Here is a 17,321-nt window from a genome sequence, read left to right on the forward strand (position 1 = left end):
ACCCTTGAAATTCAACAATAGAAAATATTTTTTATCCATTAAGGTAGGTAGTTAGGTAGTTTTATAATATCTTAACATTTATAGGTACTATTTTAGTTTAGGTTTATTAGTCGTAGATCACATTTTATTCCGTTTTATTTAATGAATATAATAAACAATCGAAGTCGCATAACTTTTGAACGGCTGAATTGAGTTTAACTTATAACACCCTTGTTTTCTGTGGGGGTTAAAAAGCACAGTTAAAACAGATTATTCATACTTGTAAGAAATTATTTGAACACCATACTTCCTCCAAACTCCGTTCCGGGGTGTACAAAAGGAGTCACCTCGAATGATGGATCACCGCTTCCATACATATATATATACAGGTGTTGCATTAGTGATATAGTGAGCCGAAAGGGGGCGACGAATCGTAGTCTAGCTATTGTATTTTCCACACTACAAGAAGATTCCATAAAACTAAAGTATGTGCACAACAATAGTAACATTACGACCATAAAAGTATACCACAAACACTGACCATTTCATCTCTACAAATACTATATTTACCTCAAACATTATTCCCCTTAAACCCCGGCTGACTTAAACACCAATAACACTGTACCATAAACAGCTTAGTTACATTCGCGCCTGCGTTTCCTGGGGTTTTCTACGGAACCCTTGCATTAAAGCGAAAACTCCTCATATATCGAAGGCATGGGCGCTGTAGCGTAGACTCTTCAGTCGGTAAATCATAGCTGGGTTGTACAGAGATAGGAAATATAGTATACATAGACATGCCACGTGAAAGTAGGTACATGTAAGATATTTTTTTTTGTAAATGAATTGAAAGGTAATCCTATTTTAGGATGGTTAATTATTTACAAGGTGGTGAGTAGGTACCTACTCCTGTTTTTGTTAAATCCTTCCTTTCCATAGTGCATACTTACCCTCTTATTCATAAAAAAGTTAGTGGACGCTTTTATTTGAATAAGGGGCCTAGTCATTGCGTCAAAATGATAGTTGATTGATGTGCCATAGAAAGATGACACTAGCTGGCTAGATAATAGTTAATAGCATATAGGTACAGCGTCAAAAGCATTATCCAGGAAACTCAGAAAAAGAAAAAGTGCCTTTTGTATCCATTTTTATAAAATAGAAGTAGTTGTCCCTTGTACCAAATTATTTTACGTCCATTCTATAAGTTACCATAGTCTGTGGTATGTGAGCTCGACCGCTAAATTAGATTCCGGATCTGGTAGGGAAAAGCCATGGATTTATTTTTTGTACCACTGGTTCAAGGTTACTTAATATAGCCACTTTAGTTACTTTTTTAGTCACTCATCTACATATTTTCCTTTCACTAGTAAGAAGCTCGATGACCAACTTTTTTATTATTTTGTTTATCTTGTACGATGCTGCATAAAAAAGCTCTTTCTATCTTTTCCGATTTATAAGGTTAAAAAAGTAGCAAAACACTGGAGGAAGCTAGCTTAGTGCATTTTACACGATAGAAGAAGAAGAAGAAGAAGGTTAAGTAAGTTTCGTAAAACAAACTTTTTGTTATTACAAAACTAAAAAAAAACACTCACACCTTGTACTAATGTACTCCCTTGCGGGGTAGGCAGAGGTGCATTGCTGCGCCCACTTACATTACAAAACTAACTTCCACATTAGCGTGCCTCTAATGTTAAAAGATAAGCCTTGGCTAATTAAAGTCCTCTTTAAACTTTCAAGTACCTATTTTAAACATTACCGCCATCTACTGGCAAAAAGAGAACTAATTACTTATCACCCTCGGTGAATATTCTATAACTAGCTGTTCCCGCGAGCTTCACTTCGCCTTTAAAAGTCTTCCCGTGGGAATTCCGGGATGAAAAGTATATTTCTTTCTCAGGGTCTAGACCATATGTATACCAAATTTCATTCAAATCCGTTCAGTAGTTTTGGCGTGAAAGAGTATCAGACTGACAGACAGACAGATAGACAGACAGATAAAGTTACTTTCGCATTTATAATATTAGTTAGGATGGGCCCCGAAGTTTAGCAGCTATCGCCATACTTACTATAATCGTTTTGTCGGCCTTCCTGTCGGATTATTTAATTTTCTCCAGTGGCTATTAGCTCTTAACGACTAGTGCCTAAAGCTTAGTTTCCTACGTAATGGTTATGGGGTAAGTTTCTCGGTGCTTATGTCTGGACTGTGGTCTGTTTTTGAAACGAGTTTTGAAAGGATACTTTTTAGATTATTTTAGTTATAACGTTGATTATTATTTAGTTTTTCTATTTTTGCATGGGTAATATTATTTAAATTAATATAAAAATGTATGCATTACATAGAGTAAATCGCTTGAATAACTGCAATTTTTTTTGCAACACCCTGTATATTTGAATGCTTTTATCTTCTCCTTTTAAATAATACACAGTATGATAGTAGTACCTGTTATTTTTCTTCATTCATTCATTTATGGCTACCAGAAAAAAAACGTTGCGATCTTTTTCTATAGTGTAGGCCCTTACGAGATAAAGTTATCCTTATTTGAACCTTTCTGTCGTGTTCTGTACCTACCTGGATAATTATAGGTAGTATAAGATGCGAAAGACATTTGGTGGCCGGGCCATAACGGCTAATAGGGCAAGTTTCACCTATTCCCTGTTATTAGATACACAATGGTTTGTTTGTTTTGTTAATAAACCTTTTTTGTAGGTGTGGGTATACAAATAATAAACTAAACTTAAATTATAATTATACATTTTCGATCACCCATATAGTATACATTTTCGATCACACATATAAAGTTTTGTAGCCACAAAAAAATTTGTGTATTCGATAAAAAATATTGCAAGGGCATGTTTTTTTTCGAAAATTACCGATATAGCTAGCTAGCCTAGTGCCTTAGAATAACAAGAACAGTAGTAGTAGTACTCGTTATTCTATGCTATAGTGCTTATAAAAACTAGGCTAGAATCAGACGATTAAAGGCTAAATGTACGTCCCTAGAATGAGACAAATGGCGGCTGGAACTATTTAGTGGATCCTAAATCTGTCGAGCTGACTACAACGTTTATTTCGGCCCGGTGCGGTATTCTTTTAATTAAAACCATTTCAATGCGATCGTAATACGATACTACTCATCATGGACACCCCTAGTGTGTATTTTTATGTCTCAAGATTTAACCCGAAGTTTTACAAATTATAGCTGACTAGGAGTATATATTCACTCGCGAACATTGAACTAGAGCAGGGACGTTGCACCGAATTACTACTTATCGGAAAAGGCTAGCTAAATGATTCCGCCTACAATATTCAACAATATTAAAAATATCTAAAGGTTTAAATTTTAAAATTAATGTTTCAAAAAATTGGGCCTATTTGTGTATGGAACTCTTTTGTTGCTTACAACATCAATTTCGCCCAAAACGCATGTTTTCGCCTAAAATTCATTGTCAAATACTTGCGACAAACGTTGGAGAGTTTAAAGTTATTGGAACAGATCGCTTTAAAAATGCAGAATTCACAACAATCGCGTTGAGGTCTCAATACATCTGCTTCACTCTACAGAATAGCTTTTCTGCTTTATGGCTCACTATAGGAAATCCCTGTTTTAGTCCAGACAAAGTGCTTAATCTAAGCTCTAGTATGTATAACACAGCTGACATGTATTAGGTAGGGGGGGTATTTATCAACGAGTACCTACGTACTTTTATGTGTACTTACTTACATAATGTTCCTAGAACTAGAACAAATTTTGACATCCATTATCAGATCCGAAAACAATCAATAATGTTCTTTACAATGCAATTTTGAATTTGGAATCGCTTTGACAACTTTTTAGATAATTTGTGGGTTTGAATAGGTATTTGATGGACCTCCTGATATAGAAATCTCTATGTACTTATGTAATAATGGTGGATGGTAATAGATCGACAAGTATCTGTCTAGGACAGTAATTGAATCTTGAACCTTCAGCGTTTTAGTCCAAGCAATATACGTGCCACCATAGGATCAACAAATCCCAACCTTTTTTTATACACGTTTTTAATTAATTGGTTCGTATTTTATAAATTAAATTAAATCTGTAAAGGTCCGCATTGGACGCCCCTGGATAATCTAAGGTAGGTATTAATTAGAAATTGTTTGAAGTTAATTACTAAGAAGTAAATTAAATTTGTCGTTTCTATTCAATTTAAACCTGTCATTTGTTTTTCTGGAATCTTATGTTTTTTTTTATTTAAGTAAATTAAGTGTAGTGTACTTGATGGCAATAAAATATTTGATTTGATTTAAGCATAAAATTCGTAGTGAAAAATCCCTTGATTTATCTAGTTTATGGCAAAATAAACTCCTCAAAAACCTTCTGGTATTGGAGGAGGATCATATCCTGACGTGAACATTACGAAATTAGTAAGTTTTTTGGTTGTGTTGGATGATACTGTTATAGTTACATTCAATACAGGTGTCACATGAAAAACTAAAACCATGTCACAGATAAATCATATTTTTTCAGCCCAAGGTAACCCAATTTGGGGGGAAATTGCAACCCTGTCGCTTTTTCTCCATTCCCAAGGAGGCGTTCATTTTTCTCCATAAAACAAATGATACTAAGCGTCACATGGTCATCACGGGAAAAAAGGTTGCTGCCTTATTTTTATAAAGAGTTATTGCGTGTTTTTTTTTGTATGATACCCACGTAGAGTGAAGTGGAGGACCTCCACTGGAGGTGTGATGAGCGTGGGACACCTCTCGGTGGGATGAAGACTTGCACAATATACAGGGTGTAGACAACAGTGTGACACTACTTTAGTATTGCCAATCAAATTATCTTACTAACATGAGGCAACGCTGCTAGCGCCTTAGGGACCTTTTGAGTCTAATATCTACGAATTTCTCAAAAATTTTCACAATTGCAATTTACGGAATTCGATATTCGAAAAATAATTTATTATTCGTTGACATTTTACTTATTTCAAATAAATCAAGCATTAACATGACAATAATTCCGCCATAAATGCCCTGTAATTAATTTAATTTGATCGTTAAAATGATCATTGTCAGCCGGCATAAAATTATTGTTCCCAATTAAATAAGTAATGTGCAAATTATTTATTAATCGTTGAAACCATAAAAAGCATTTAATAAAATCATTATGAATGCAGGATAACCTTAAGGCGAAAAATCGTTATTTATGTGTTGTCGAATTCGGGCAGATAATTATGATCTAAGTGTACAGAAAGGTACCTATTTGTTTATTTTTTTTTACTCTAGAACTTCACTGTGGCTGAACATTTAAAAACTAAAATGACTCATATCTCGGTTGATCATTAACTGCCTAGTTTATGTTTGTAAAATAGACTCGCCCCTTTTTACATTTGTTTGGTAAAAATTGTTGAAGATATTATCACAGAATATAGCCACATGCATTTACAAAAATCCATAGAGTACCTATTTTTGAAAATGCGCCGGTGGTGATTCACAAGTGAGCCATTCACTAGCCGTTGAATGACTTAGTGACGATAAGGTCTATTATTGGTACTATTGGGGCGAGGTTGGTTTGCTAAATAAATTCTTCCGCGTTTGGTGGCGCTGCTGTCTTTTTAGGGTGACGTTTACCAAACGCTAAAATTATATTCAAATTTTTAATAATTTTTGTAATAACTTACAGACTTTTGACAAGCGACTTTATTTGTTTAATTTTTGGTGTAAACTTTAACTTTGTCTTAACCAATATGTTTGTTTATAAAATGAAAAATACCTAACTACATATGTATAAATCAGTGATTGGACTTAATTTTGTGTATACCTAGCAAAAATAAGTGAGAAAATTTTAAAGCTATTTTACATTACTCCCTAACCCTTCTTCTTCTTCTTTCGTGTCAGTGAAATGCGATTTTTTATATTTGTCCAGACCAAAAAGAAGCAACTTTGATAGCATTCTGGTTGGCCTGGAGTAAGTCTTCCCGTGTGCAGGTGGAAGGGCACAGGGGACAGGAGAGTAAATGCTCCATAGTCTGGGGGGCGGTACCACAGTCGCGTACCGCAGTCCCTAACCCTTTTAAATAAGTTACCTAATTGCTTATTATTAAAAAGTAGTTAAATCAACTCTACCATAAAGTGGCAGCCCCGTTGATCATAGTAATCAGACTGAATTCTTGAATTGATTGCAGTATGCCTTTTTTCTCGGAAAATCTTTATTATTAGGTGCAGCTTGTTATAAGCTAGTTAAATTTAAATATCAAATACATAAATAGCTTCATCATCATTAGCCATACATCTACTTCTGGACATAGGTCTCTCCCAAGGAGCGCCACAACACTCGGTCCTAAGCCTTCCTCATCCAGCCAGTACCGACTACCCGCCTATAAAGTCGTCGTTCCATAAATAGCTTCCACCAACAAAAAAATAGCCTTAAATTAATATTGTAACAAAAAAAAATAACCCTAAATTAATATTGTAATTCTTAATTAAATTATAATAATAAAACATACTGGTTTATTTTTAATACACGTTTGCTAATTTTCGCCCATATTACACTATTTCATTTTAAATAATCTTAACCTCTAGTTCCAAGTCAATCCGTTATGCACAATCGTTGGTCAACCTATACCTACATACACTATTGTTGATAATTCCGTTGGCATTGTCCCGTGGGCTTGGCAGGTAGGCTGGAGATATTTTTGGTTCAAAGTCCTTACTTGTTTGTGTTAAAATATCTTTATTGTATTTCCCGGTACCTGTATTGTAAGGGAGACGTGGGCTTCATTGTAAGTCATCGCTTTGTAATAACTTCATAAATAAAATTACCGAGAGCTGGTTTCGTATATAATAATGTTAATAATATGAATCGTAATCACTTATTGTGTTGTGAAGTAGTAGGTAGGTAGGTACTAGGTTATGAGAAGTCATTTCATTAAGGTCTGAAACGAAACGGAGAGTTTAAAAGCTTTTTGGTTATAGACACACATGTGATCCAGGTATATCAAACGCATAACACCTCTGTTTTCAACGTTTGTGCTTGACACCGTTATAAAATATGTTTCAAACAATATGAGCAATTCCAGATAGCTATATATTAATAGCCTCAAGCCGGCGTCACAATAACTTACTAATGCGATAATCTTGTTCCATTGTAATGAAGTATTTTTGAAATATATTTTATTTTTTTGTGAACGATTTCAGCTGATTATGTTTTTAATGATACGTCTCTCTCTGAGACGTGGACTAAAATTCGTAACTAGAACTAGAATTACTAAGACATATTTTGTGGTTAGTTTAGCATTTTTAGGTTAAATTTGAATGATGTAAAAACTGTAATGAAATATAATATAGGCTACGTTTATCCCAGAAAACATTACCATTTTTTATTATTTCTTCAGTTTTCTGAAACATCAATGCATAAAGAGAACAAATCGTTTTTCGTTGTATTAAACAAAAGTTGTTCAGTTTGACCACCTGAGTCACCCCCTTTCGGCTTCCTATACCAATTTTGCAACACCCTGTATAACATTTAAGTTACGATTTTTAAGCACATTATACGTTCACATTTCGTAAATAGCACCTTAGTGGACACCTCACACGATCGGTTACATGATAATTGGTTACAAACCACGACCGAAACCGAATGCAATGATATGTATGTGAGGAGAACGGGTAAGTACGTCACGATTCTCGTTGGGCTATTCTGCTGTACAATACATTAAAGTTGAGGAAATTTTCGAGTTTACTACTTGAGTTTTGAGTTTTAGCGTCTGGTACTACTACATGTATTAGTTATTATTCTATGGTAGCGTCTAGAAAAAGAGAAACTCATATACTACTTAAATGAGACCAGGGATTAAGTCCTTATAATTGTCTGGTTGAAGTACACAAGGTATTGCAAGGAAATTATATAAGAGTGGAGAAACCAAGGTTCTACCACTGCGTTTCACGCCACAGGGGTAGAAAGATGGTATTAACCACAGAGAAACTCATACTACTTAAATGAGACCAGGGATTAAGTCCTTCTAATTGTCTGGTTGAAGTACACAAGGTATTGCAAGGAAATTATATAAGAGTGGAGAAACCAAGGTTCTACCACTGCGTTTCACGCCACAGGGGTAGAAAGATGGTATTAACCACAGAGAAACTCATATACTACTTAAATGGGATAGCAGTAGAACGTTAAGGCCTTGTGAACAAAGGACGTTGACAGCCCAGCGCCTACAAGATGATCAAAGTGTAATTTAGACACTACCGCCCGTTCTAACGGGGCTCCCTAAGTAAAGAAAAATAAAATAAAAGTTTTAACCCGCTAGAGTCCACCCGGGTTCTGCCTTTGCAATCCTACATTCAGCAGCGGCGTTAGAAGGCTGATGCCGCTGAAGATTAATGGAAATCCTAAGGAAATTCCTCAGTATCCGCTCAACGAACATACAACGGCCAACCTGGACTGCTGGACGGGGCCAGGACAGGAGCTCCGGACGGCTCGTGGCTCGCTGACGGCTCTGGTCACCAACGACACCTTCTGGAATCGCGAGAAACAGCCTTGGGTCAAGGATGGGTCGGTAAGTACAGCGAAGGCCTAGCTAACATGTCTCAAGTGACGTGTCTTGAATGGCCCCTGGGTATTTCTAACCTAAAACCTACGGTCAATCACTAATCAAACGATTATGGGAAGGTTAGAGCTTGTCTCAAAGGCGGTAGCTTTGCTGTTTAAACGTGACACTTGCAAAATAACCTAATTGACACGTGGAAGGTCATGGCGCTTACCTTGGAGGTTGGGGTCAGGTGACACGCGTCTGGCAATCGCACGCTTCACCGGGCAGGATTGAAATTGCTGTAAAAGAAATACGCGAGAGTTAGACGTTGCTACGTGTAGAGATGAAGACAAGGCAGATGGCTTTCGAAATCCAAAGTCATCGGAAATCGAATAACAACGAAATGCTAGTTTACTCACTCGGCAATTCTGGTTAGGTACACGTGGTGTGATGCTGCGTGGGTGTCTGTGGCACGTATCTGGTAACTGCAAAGAAACAACTTAGTCAGAATCTATCTCGTAGACCAATCAGATAACCTGAACCCACGATCGAAATACACACCAGGAAATATGAAGCAAGGAACTTGGTACCAATACGGCCTGTGCCACGCGGACCGGGAAGAAAAATCTAACACACACTCACTCGAGACGTTCTGACAGAGAATGGCTCGCCTCCTTGCCAGTTCCGAAAAGCCGTCCACCGGGGATGCCAGCTCGTCGTCGGGACCAGCTCACAAAACTACTCTGTGGCCAGTCAACACCATCATTGTTCTGAGCGTCATATCGCCACTGACCACTGTCCGATGACGATCTAGCACGAGTTTTCTCAAAAGACCACAGACAACAACTGAAACTATATCCTGTGTGTCGAATTTGACAGCTGATACTTGACAAGACTAACAAAGTAAACAACAAACAGAATGTTTATTGTAAACAATAAACGAAATGTTAAGTTACAAAAATAATGGGGTTACAGTACCTAACGTTAAACTTTGGAACTTCTGAACCGATTTTCATGAAACATGGCTAAAAACACTCGAGGTAACTTTATCTACGACCCTAAAATTACAAAACGAACATCGGCTCAGCCATTTTGGAGCTACGCTACCACTGACAGATACACAGACACGTTAAACTTATAACGTTACTAGCTGTTCCCGCGCGCTTCGCTTCGCCTTAAAAAGTTTTCCCGTGGGAATTCTGGGATAAAAAGTAGCCTATGTTCTTTCCCAGGGTCTATAGACCGTATATATACCAAATCTCATTCAAATCCGTTCAGTAGTTTTGGCGTGAAAGAGTAACAGACAGACATACAGACAGACAGACAGACACAGTTACTTTCGCATTTATAATATTAGTTAGGAAGTTAGGATTAGGATTAGTTAGGATTAGTTAGGATTAGGGTAACACAATTTTTTCTGTCGGTGGTTAAAAGTTGCAGAATGTCCCCGCTCCAGCCCAGGTAACTAATGGTGTTGTCCGTGCGACAGCCGTCGTGACAGACAGACGGACCGACACACCGACACGCCTGATTAACGGTGCGGGTTCGATTTTTGAATTACCATCGCTCTTGCGATCGTTATCGCGCTTTCCGTGGCGACATTTTGAATTTTGACGTTCGGAAAGATGTGTAGTATTGGAGATAGTCATGAAGTTATGTAGCAAAAATATAATAAGGGGGTGACTCAGGGAATCCATTAGAACTTTTGGAAATTCACGAAAAAAAAAACCTAATATGTCACGTGACGTAAAGTTATTTTTTTCGAATTTCCAAAAATCGTAGAACAGACCCATAACGTAAGTAACGTGGTTTTTAACGACATCAAGAATCTATTCCTTATCGTAACGAAATAACGAGCTAACCTGGCCCTGTAGCACGGGACACTATTAAAACGTGACAAAAGTTCTCCGTCGCGTTCGCTCTTGAAGCTGCGCGATGTGAGTGAGCGCGATGCAAAACTCTTGTCACGTCTTAAATGCGCCCCGTACTAGCCCTTCAGAAAGTTGTACGATAACGATACGATACGGCAGCCAATTACGATAAATAAATAAACAATAAACAAACACTCGCACCTTGTACTAATGTACTCCCTTGCGGGGTAGGCAGAGGTGCATTACTGCACCCACTTTTCGCCAGTGTTATGTTAGTCCCAATTACGATACGATCACAAAATCGTGCGTTACATAACAGTTGTCAGCCACCCGCTTTAACATACAACATACTTATCATAATACTTTGGGTAACCCCTCTAATCTCCCGTCACACGCGTGAAAGTCGGTTAAGCTGTATTCTTATACTTCTGATCATCGGTTTTTGTTATCAGGTGGGAAATTTTGGGAGGACTAGCATTTTTTTAATGCAAACTTTGATTTGGTAACAGTAACACATGGTCCTTTGTCGACGTTGCGCTCTAATTTTAAAGATATCACATATCACATAAAAATTAAGATTCAAGACCCGAGAACTAAACTTCTAATAGGAATATGCCTCGGCCGGGATTTGAACCAGGGACCTTCAGCACAAGAGTTAGAGTTACTAACCGCTGCGCCATCCAGTAAAAACTCTGCCAAAACCAGATAAACATGATCCGTTTAGACATTGCGTTTAAAACTTACAACAAACAAAGTAGCCGTGCCGTATCTCTGATCTTGTGAGACATGAGACCGTCCTTTCTGTAATACATGGATACCCTACTGGTAAAGTGTTGGGAATTACCTCGTAAGTCAGTTTTCTTGGTCACCCTACTGAGGCGGGGTAGCCTTTTCCAATTTAGCAACGCTATCGTCAGTGTTTGTTGGTGCTTCTTTTGTGGTGTTATAATATTTAAAGCGTGGCGAGATTCTTGGTTGAAAGTTAACGAATTGGTCGCTTGCTTTTCTCTAAGATGATTTGTCTGGAGATTTGATCTAATGAATTAAATTATAAAATTTCGAAACAAAATGTAGAAAAAAATTTCGCCGGAGGTATTTTTAAATATAAACTTAATGAAATAAAAGCATTACAAACGAATGCTTCAGGTTGTGACGTGAATGTCAGTCGTTAGTCGACATCAGTAGCAAAAAAATAATAATATTTTTGTGAAAATATTTTAATAGGAGTACAATACAATATGTCCGCACATGTTACCGTATTTGAAACAAATATTTTAAAAGGGCTTTGTTTGCAAAAATATGTACCTGCAGGCGCAATTTTTTATACAGCTATATTGGATTTTCTATCGGAGTGAAAAATAAAAATAAATATACATACATAATTATGAAAAGTAGTGACACTTTAGATTACAGGACTATAGTTGGAGGTGATAACCAATCGATTAATCATAGGTATACCTCCACTTTAAGTATAAATCTAGAAAGTATACCTAAGTAAGTTTAAAGGTTTCCTTACAATGTTATTTTCTTAATAACTAACCCCCTTATTCATAAAAAGTTAGTGGATGCTTTAGCTATCGAACTGTTTTGTCCGTATCTGTCAAAGAACAAATTGTTCTCTGTCAGAGAGTGACAAAACAGTTCAATAGCTAAAGCGTCCAGTAAGTTATTTATGAATAAGGGGGTAAGTCTATTGCTTCATGAGTACGAGGCAGCATAGAGTAAGACTACCCTAGTATTTTTGTCATCGTGGTTAAAGAATCGACTAGTCAGATTAGCCCTCGCTGACGTATTCAAGTGTATAAGTAATCCTTACGATGCTTCCATCATCATACTGTTATCTAACTGACATGGAAGATATCGCTTTTAGCGATATGGCTGCATATTGCGTTGTATCCACTGTATTATAAATTGTTATTTGTGTCCTTTGAAGTCAATAAAGTAGTATTCTATTCTATTCTATAAATTTCAATACCTAAGCATATTATTATAGGTTCAAGAACAATATCGTTGTTAAGCATTCTTTATTTCATTTATCCATCTGAAATACTAGCTAAATTAAATACCACCTTAATAAAGCATAAAGCATTTTACAAAACTTAATTCATGCCGTCCTCAAAGAGCATCTCATCCGCACGGCACAACTTTTCGGACGTCACAGCGCATTTCGCTGGCTATTCGACAAACTTTAGCGAGCTCCGTAAACTGGGGTCACTCTATAAAGCTGCGTACAGACCGGCCCAACGACCACCCAACGATGGATATTTATCATACATAATACAGTTCAGATTGCAGCAACGAAGGTCAACGAAACCCGTTCGTTGGCGTTCGTTTGGCCGGTCTGTACGCAGCTTAAACTGACGAACCAACGTACAAGAATGAGCCGTTTTTCTTGACAGCTGCCAGTTGAGTTTTCGTCTTAGTCAAAAGATGGCGTAGGAGGCAAAATGTAAGAACAATACTGGTAGTCACTCAGAATAAGGTATGAGTGACCGAACACAAAATTTTCAATTTTTTTAAACATACGCGTCATTGCTACTTGTTCGTCACGCTTAATACAACGAGATCGAGAACGCTGTAAAACTTCGCCAAATTAAATTTGCAGACAGCGCTAACCATGACTCTACCTAGTTAAGGGTTGATTTTTCAACACTTATCTGAGTGTTATCTGAAGAATAAAATTGTTGTTGTCATTTTAAATTGTCTAATACAAACATTCAGTCGCGACAGTATCAGAATTATTCCTCAGATAACTTTTATCTGCCCTAATTGTATTGCATTGAGTGACAGTTGTCGTTCGTTCGTTCGTCTAGACTCTAGACTCTAGAGAGTGACCCCACTGGCAGCGTTCGCGGAGTTGCCTAGACGTTTGTCAGCGGCGGATTGTCATCGTGCTCCGTACACGCGACTTGTTCCTCACCTGGAATAGTTTTGGCTCTGTAAATGCACATTGCACGGGTACAACTTCGGCCCTACCGCGGGTTTGTCGGTTTGACGAATAAGTATTTATGACGTCTTTTGCGTCATCACACATTCACAACCCATCACGTTCCCACTGTTAGGGCGCGGGGTCTCCTTCCAATGAAGGAAGTGCTTTTTAGGCCTAGTCCACCTGGCCTAGGGCAAGTTGGTGGCCTTTTGCATAAATAAAAAAAATTAATGTATTCTAAGTTAATAAGTTAATAAATAGTATTTTATAAACCTTTTCATTTCAGTATAATATATGTCCTGTAAATAAATATAAAAAAGTACTTAACAAACATCCATCCACTAATACTTACAAACTTGCGCGTTTATAATAATAGTAGGATAGAATATTCTATACTACTTTGTGCAAGAACAAAAACTGTAATAAAAAGTCATCTAGCTAGACGATTCGAATCGAGTTCAGAAATGTTGGTAGCGGCAAAATCTAGATCTCGCTTCAAATTTGCATTCTGTAACTTTCGCAAGAGTACGTCGACAGTCGTGATACCGGCATTTTATATACAGGGTGTCTCCTAACACGTGAACCGAGACTTTATTAAGGACTCAGCATACCGTATAATAATACCCAATATACGTTGTTGTTGAAATACAGTATATTACACCGAAAATTACAACATCGCTTTAGCAACAATCTTCATAATATTATCTCATCGATCTAGTATTGTACTTATATTATAATAATTATGCCCCTTAAATATATTATTTAGATTAGGGAAACTTAAATACTCATTTTGCGCCAAACTAGGGTTTTTTCCAACAACGTTGGTTATGTAAACGATCTATTTATCTAATAGTGGTGAGCAAAGCAAGTAGGCGATCTAGGTGACTGAAGGTATTTGTCAGTAAAGGTATCACCCTGTACATTTTCATAAGCAAACGCGAAATTTCATACACCTCGCGCGGCGCGGGTGCGTTTACGGACTAAACTAGTCTTTTTGCAGAAAGTCTAGCACTAAACTAGTCTTTTTGCAGAAAGTCTAGTTTACTAGCTGCAGCACTGACCTTATTAGAGCGGGGAAATGCACCGTAACATTTGCATTCGCATCTCTGCTACTTTACAGTTTATTTATATGATACAAGCCGTTTCGCACTGTGAGCTGAGGCATTTAAAGATTTTCCTCTAAGAATTCTGGAAAACTTCTCAATGTATCAGATTTGTGATTAACGTGTTATGACATGTAGACAGGTTATTACAAAAGTGGTATACTAAAAGCTGTAAGAGGGTGACTCTTGGGGTCCTCCTGAACAACTTATCGCGTAAAAAGTCACGTGACCAACGAACTTTCTGTGGAAAAGCAAATAAGTACTATATTTTTTCGCGAATTTCCAATAGTACCTATAGTATATGTACCTAATATAATTGATGTTTCCCTCTCTACATAAATCCTCCTCAAATCATACCCAATAATAACCTATCCCGATATTTAACCTAAAAATTTTTTTTTCGCCGCCAATTTGCGAAATCAAACAAATACCCCGTTATCGCCACTGCGAATCGTCGCGCAAATATAAAGCCGCGACCACACTCGCGCCGCCGTGATAAGGCACGAACACCACTCGAAAAGTTTAATTAATTGAGCACACTCCACACACGTGTGAACGTGACCTAACAAATTGATAGGACTCATAGATTCTAGATAGGTTGTGATGTGACGTGGCTACGGTTTTTTGATTTCATTTTTAAATGGTTCTTTATTAATATTAGTTTAACATGTCATAGTATAAAGCTTTTTGGCTGTAATGATAATAATGCCAGTCGATAAAAAATATTTAACATGTCATAGGTAATGTTACCCAGTGTTCTTAGCCATATTTTTAACCGACTTCAAAAAAAGGAGAACTTAATGAACTGAAGCTGCCATTTACTCGATACATACTTTTAAAGAAATAATAGTTAATATAATCGTGGTTGGCTCAGCAGTGCTTTGAATTTTCGTATTTCGTAAGGTAAAGAGAGCCTTATGGCTATACGGCGGCGTTTGGGTTAAAGGTGTGAGTGTTTCATGTTTATATTATGCAATGATCTGACTTGTAGCCAGTGAAACCGCATGTCCATAGCCAGCTGCATAGTAAGTAAAGTTAAAGAAATATTTAATTAACTCACTGACACCAACAATTAAAAATACAGAAAGTAATACACTATACAAAACTTAAAATGACACTACAGGTGGCTGTTCAGAGTGTCAAAAACCATAATCATAGCGAACTAATTCTTATACCTACCGTTAAACTTCTGTAGTGTCTTCCATAGTCCATATTTCAAAGGTATTGAATTTTAACAAAACGGCAAGGTGTGCCTTGGGAAAAGCTCTAGCGAAGCACAGCACGTGAATTGGCTGGTAATGCTGAAATAAAATGCTTTTTTACATTTTTAATTAATAAATGAATTGAGTATTATTATGAGGCTGTTATTTACGTTGAAAATATGAACTATGCGGGAAAAATTAATAAAATACATTCGTTTTTTGTTTCAGGTATGTAAATATTTTGTTCTGCTGCATTATGGATACAATAAAGAGTGAGTAAACGTCAGTTTTTGCTGGAAAAATCTCTCTCTGTGTGTGTGATGAATGATGCATATTGCATTTCGTACGTAGTATTTTTATTGTTCCCTAGAACTCTACTGAAAAATTAAAAACATGGTCATCGATACTGCAATACTTTTATTAATAACTTATATAACAAGCCTGTCAACAGTACCAGGAAAGCATAAAGCTCAAGAACTATTTCTTGGTTCAATTTCCAAGTTTACATATCACTATTGGTCGACTGCTCAAACGTAAGGGACCTAACCAACCAGCCTCCTCTACTATCCTTTACTCCTGGTACATTCATGTATCAGCATTGTTATTATCCGCTTGCGGTTGAGCCTGTTGACAGCTTGTGTCTCCTGTCAGCACCTCGGAGCTTAACTGAAGCAGTACGAGTGCTTTGTGCAAAGAAATACAGTTTAAATTGCAATGAATTGAGGTTTCGAAATTGGAGTCCGTTATTTTAGAGTTGGATTATTGCTATGTTCGATATTTTCGACTTGAACGGTCTAGTGGTGTAAAAACGGCTTCGTGTAACGTAGCTTAAACTAATAGGATTTACATGGCATACACTTACATGAACAAACGCACGGACTCATTATCATCACGACCCATCACTTCCCCACTGCTGAGGCACGGATCTCCTTTCAATGAAGAAATGGTTTTAGGCCTAGTCCAGCAGTCCAACTGTGCGAGTTGTTGGACACGCACACAACGCACGGACTACTGGCTGTAAATAAAATGAATAGTGGTTTCAGTACTGTCTCATTTCACATGGTATATTCTGCCGTAATGAAATTTTAGTCAGCGTCGTTATGGTTGCATCACTGCAATATCGGGTGCCGTTGCTTCTGCTTTATGAAAGCCTGTTCGTTATGTAACGGGTCGGTCCAACGGAAATTAGCTTACACATAGTGTGGTCAATGATCCTTGATGTGGAAGCTAAATTTCGTATTATTCGCGTTGAAAATTCCAAGCGAATTGACCTGAGAAGTAATGATCTGAAATGAAGGGAGAAAAATATGTGGTCGTATCCTTTGAAGAGCTCTATCTACCTGACATGAAAAAATGCGCTCGAAAGTTAATAAAAGTGAAGTTGTGGTTTCATTACCTCATTACGGGGGAGCTTACCATATTAAGCATCCTCATGATAGAACTCTCCCAAGGAACAACACAACTCTGTCCTCAGCCTTCCTCATCCAGCCAGTACCGGCTACATGTCTAAGGTTGGTTGATCGTTGGTCCAGCGTTCCGGTTCGTGACCAGATAACTATTATAGACAGACTCATACTTACGACCTTTTCTGAGGTGGGGTGATCTGTTTTCATAATAATTACTCCTTAAATAAATACTCCTACTATCTAACCTATCTGTATTTCCATAATCTATATTGTATCTGTGTAATCTTTGACTTATTAATAAAGGAACCGGCGTTGAA

The 17,321-nt window shown here is 37.2% G+C and overlaps 1 protein-coding gene and 1 long non-coding RNA gene across 3 annotated transcripts in view; one reads left to right on the plus strand and one right to left on the minus strand.

The window, feature by feature from the left end:
• Positions 1–17,321, plus strand: part of LOC105382892 — a 531,219-nt gene that overhangs the window by 222,109 nt on the left and 291,789 nt on the right. The window lies entirely within an intron of this gene.
• Positions 8,245–9,165, minus strand: LOC125490708. Its single transcript, XR_007267856.1, has 4 exons — positions 9,055–9,165; positions 8,913–8,978; positions 8,726–8,792; positions 8,245–8,480 (listed from the first exon to the last, which is right to left on the minus strand). It is a non-coding gene; the product is annotated as an uncharacterized LOC125490708 (long non-coding RNA).

The sequence above is a fragment of the Plutella xylostella genome, chromosome 27, assembly GCF_932276165.1.
Source record: "Plutella xylostella chromosome 27, ilPluXylo3.1, whole genome shotgun sequence".
Lineage (NCBI taxonomy): Eukaryota > Metazoa > Arthropoda > Insecta > Lepidoptera > Plutellidae > Plutella > Plutella xylostella.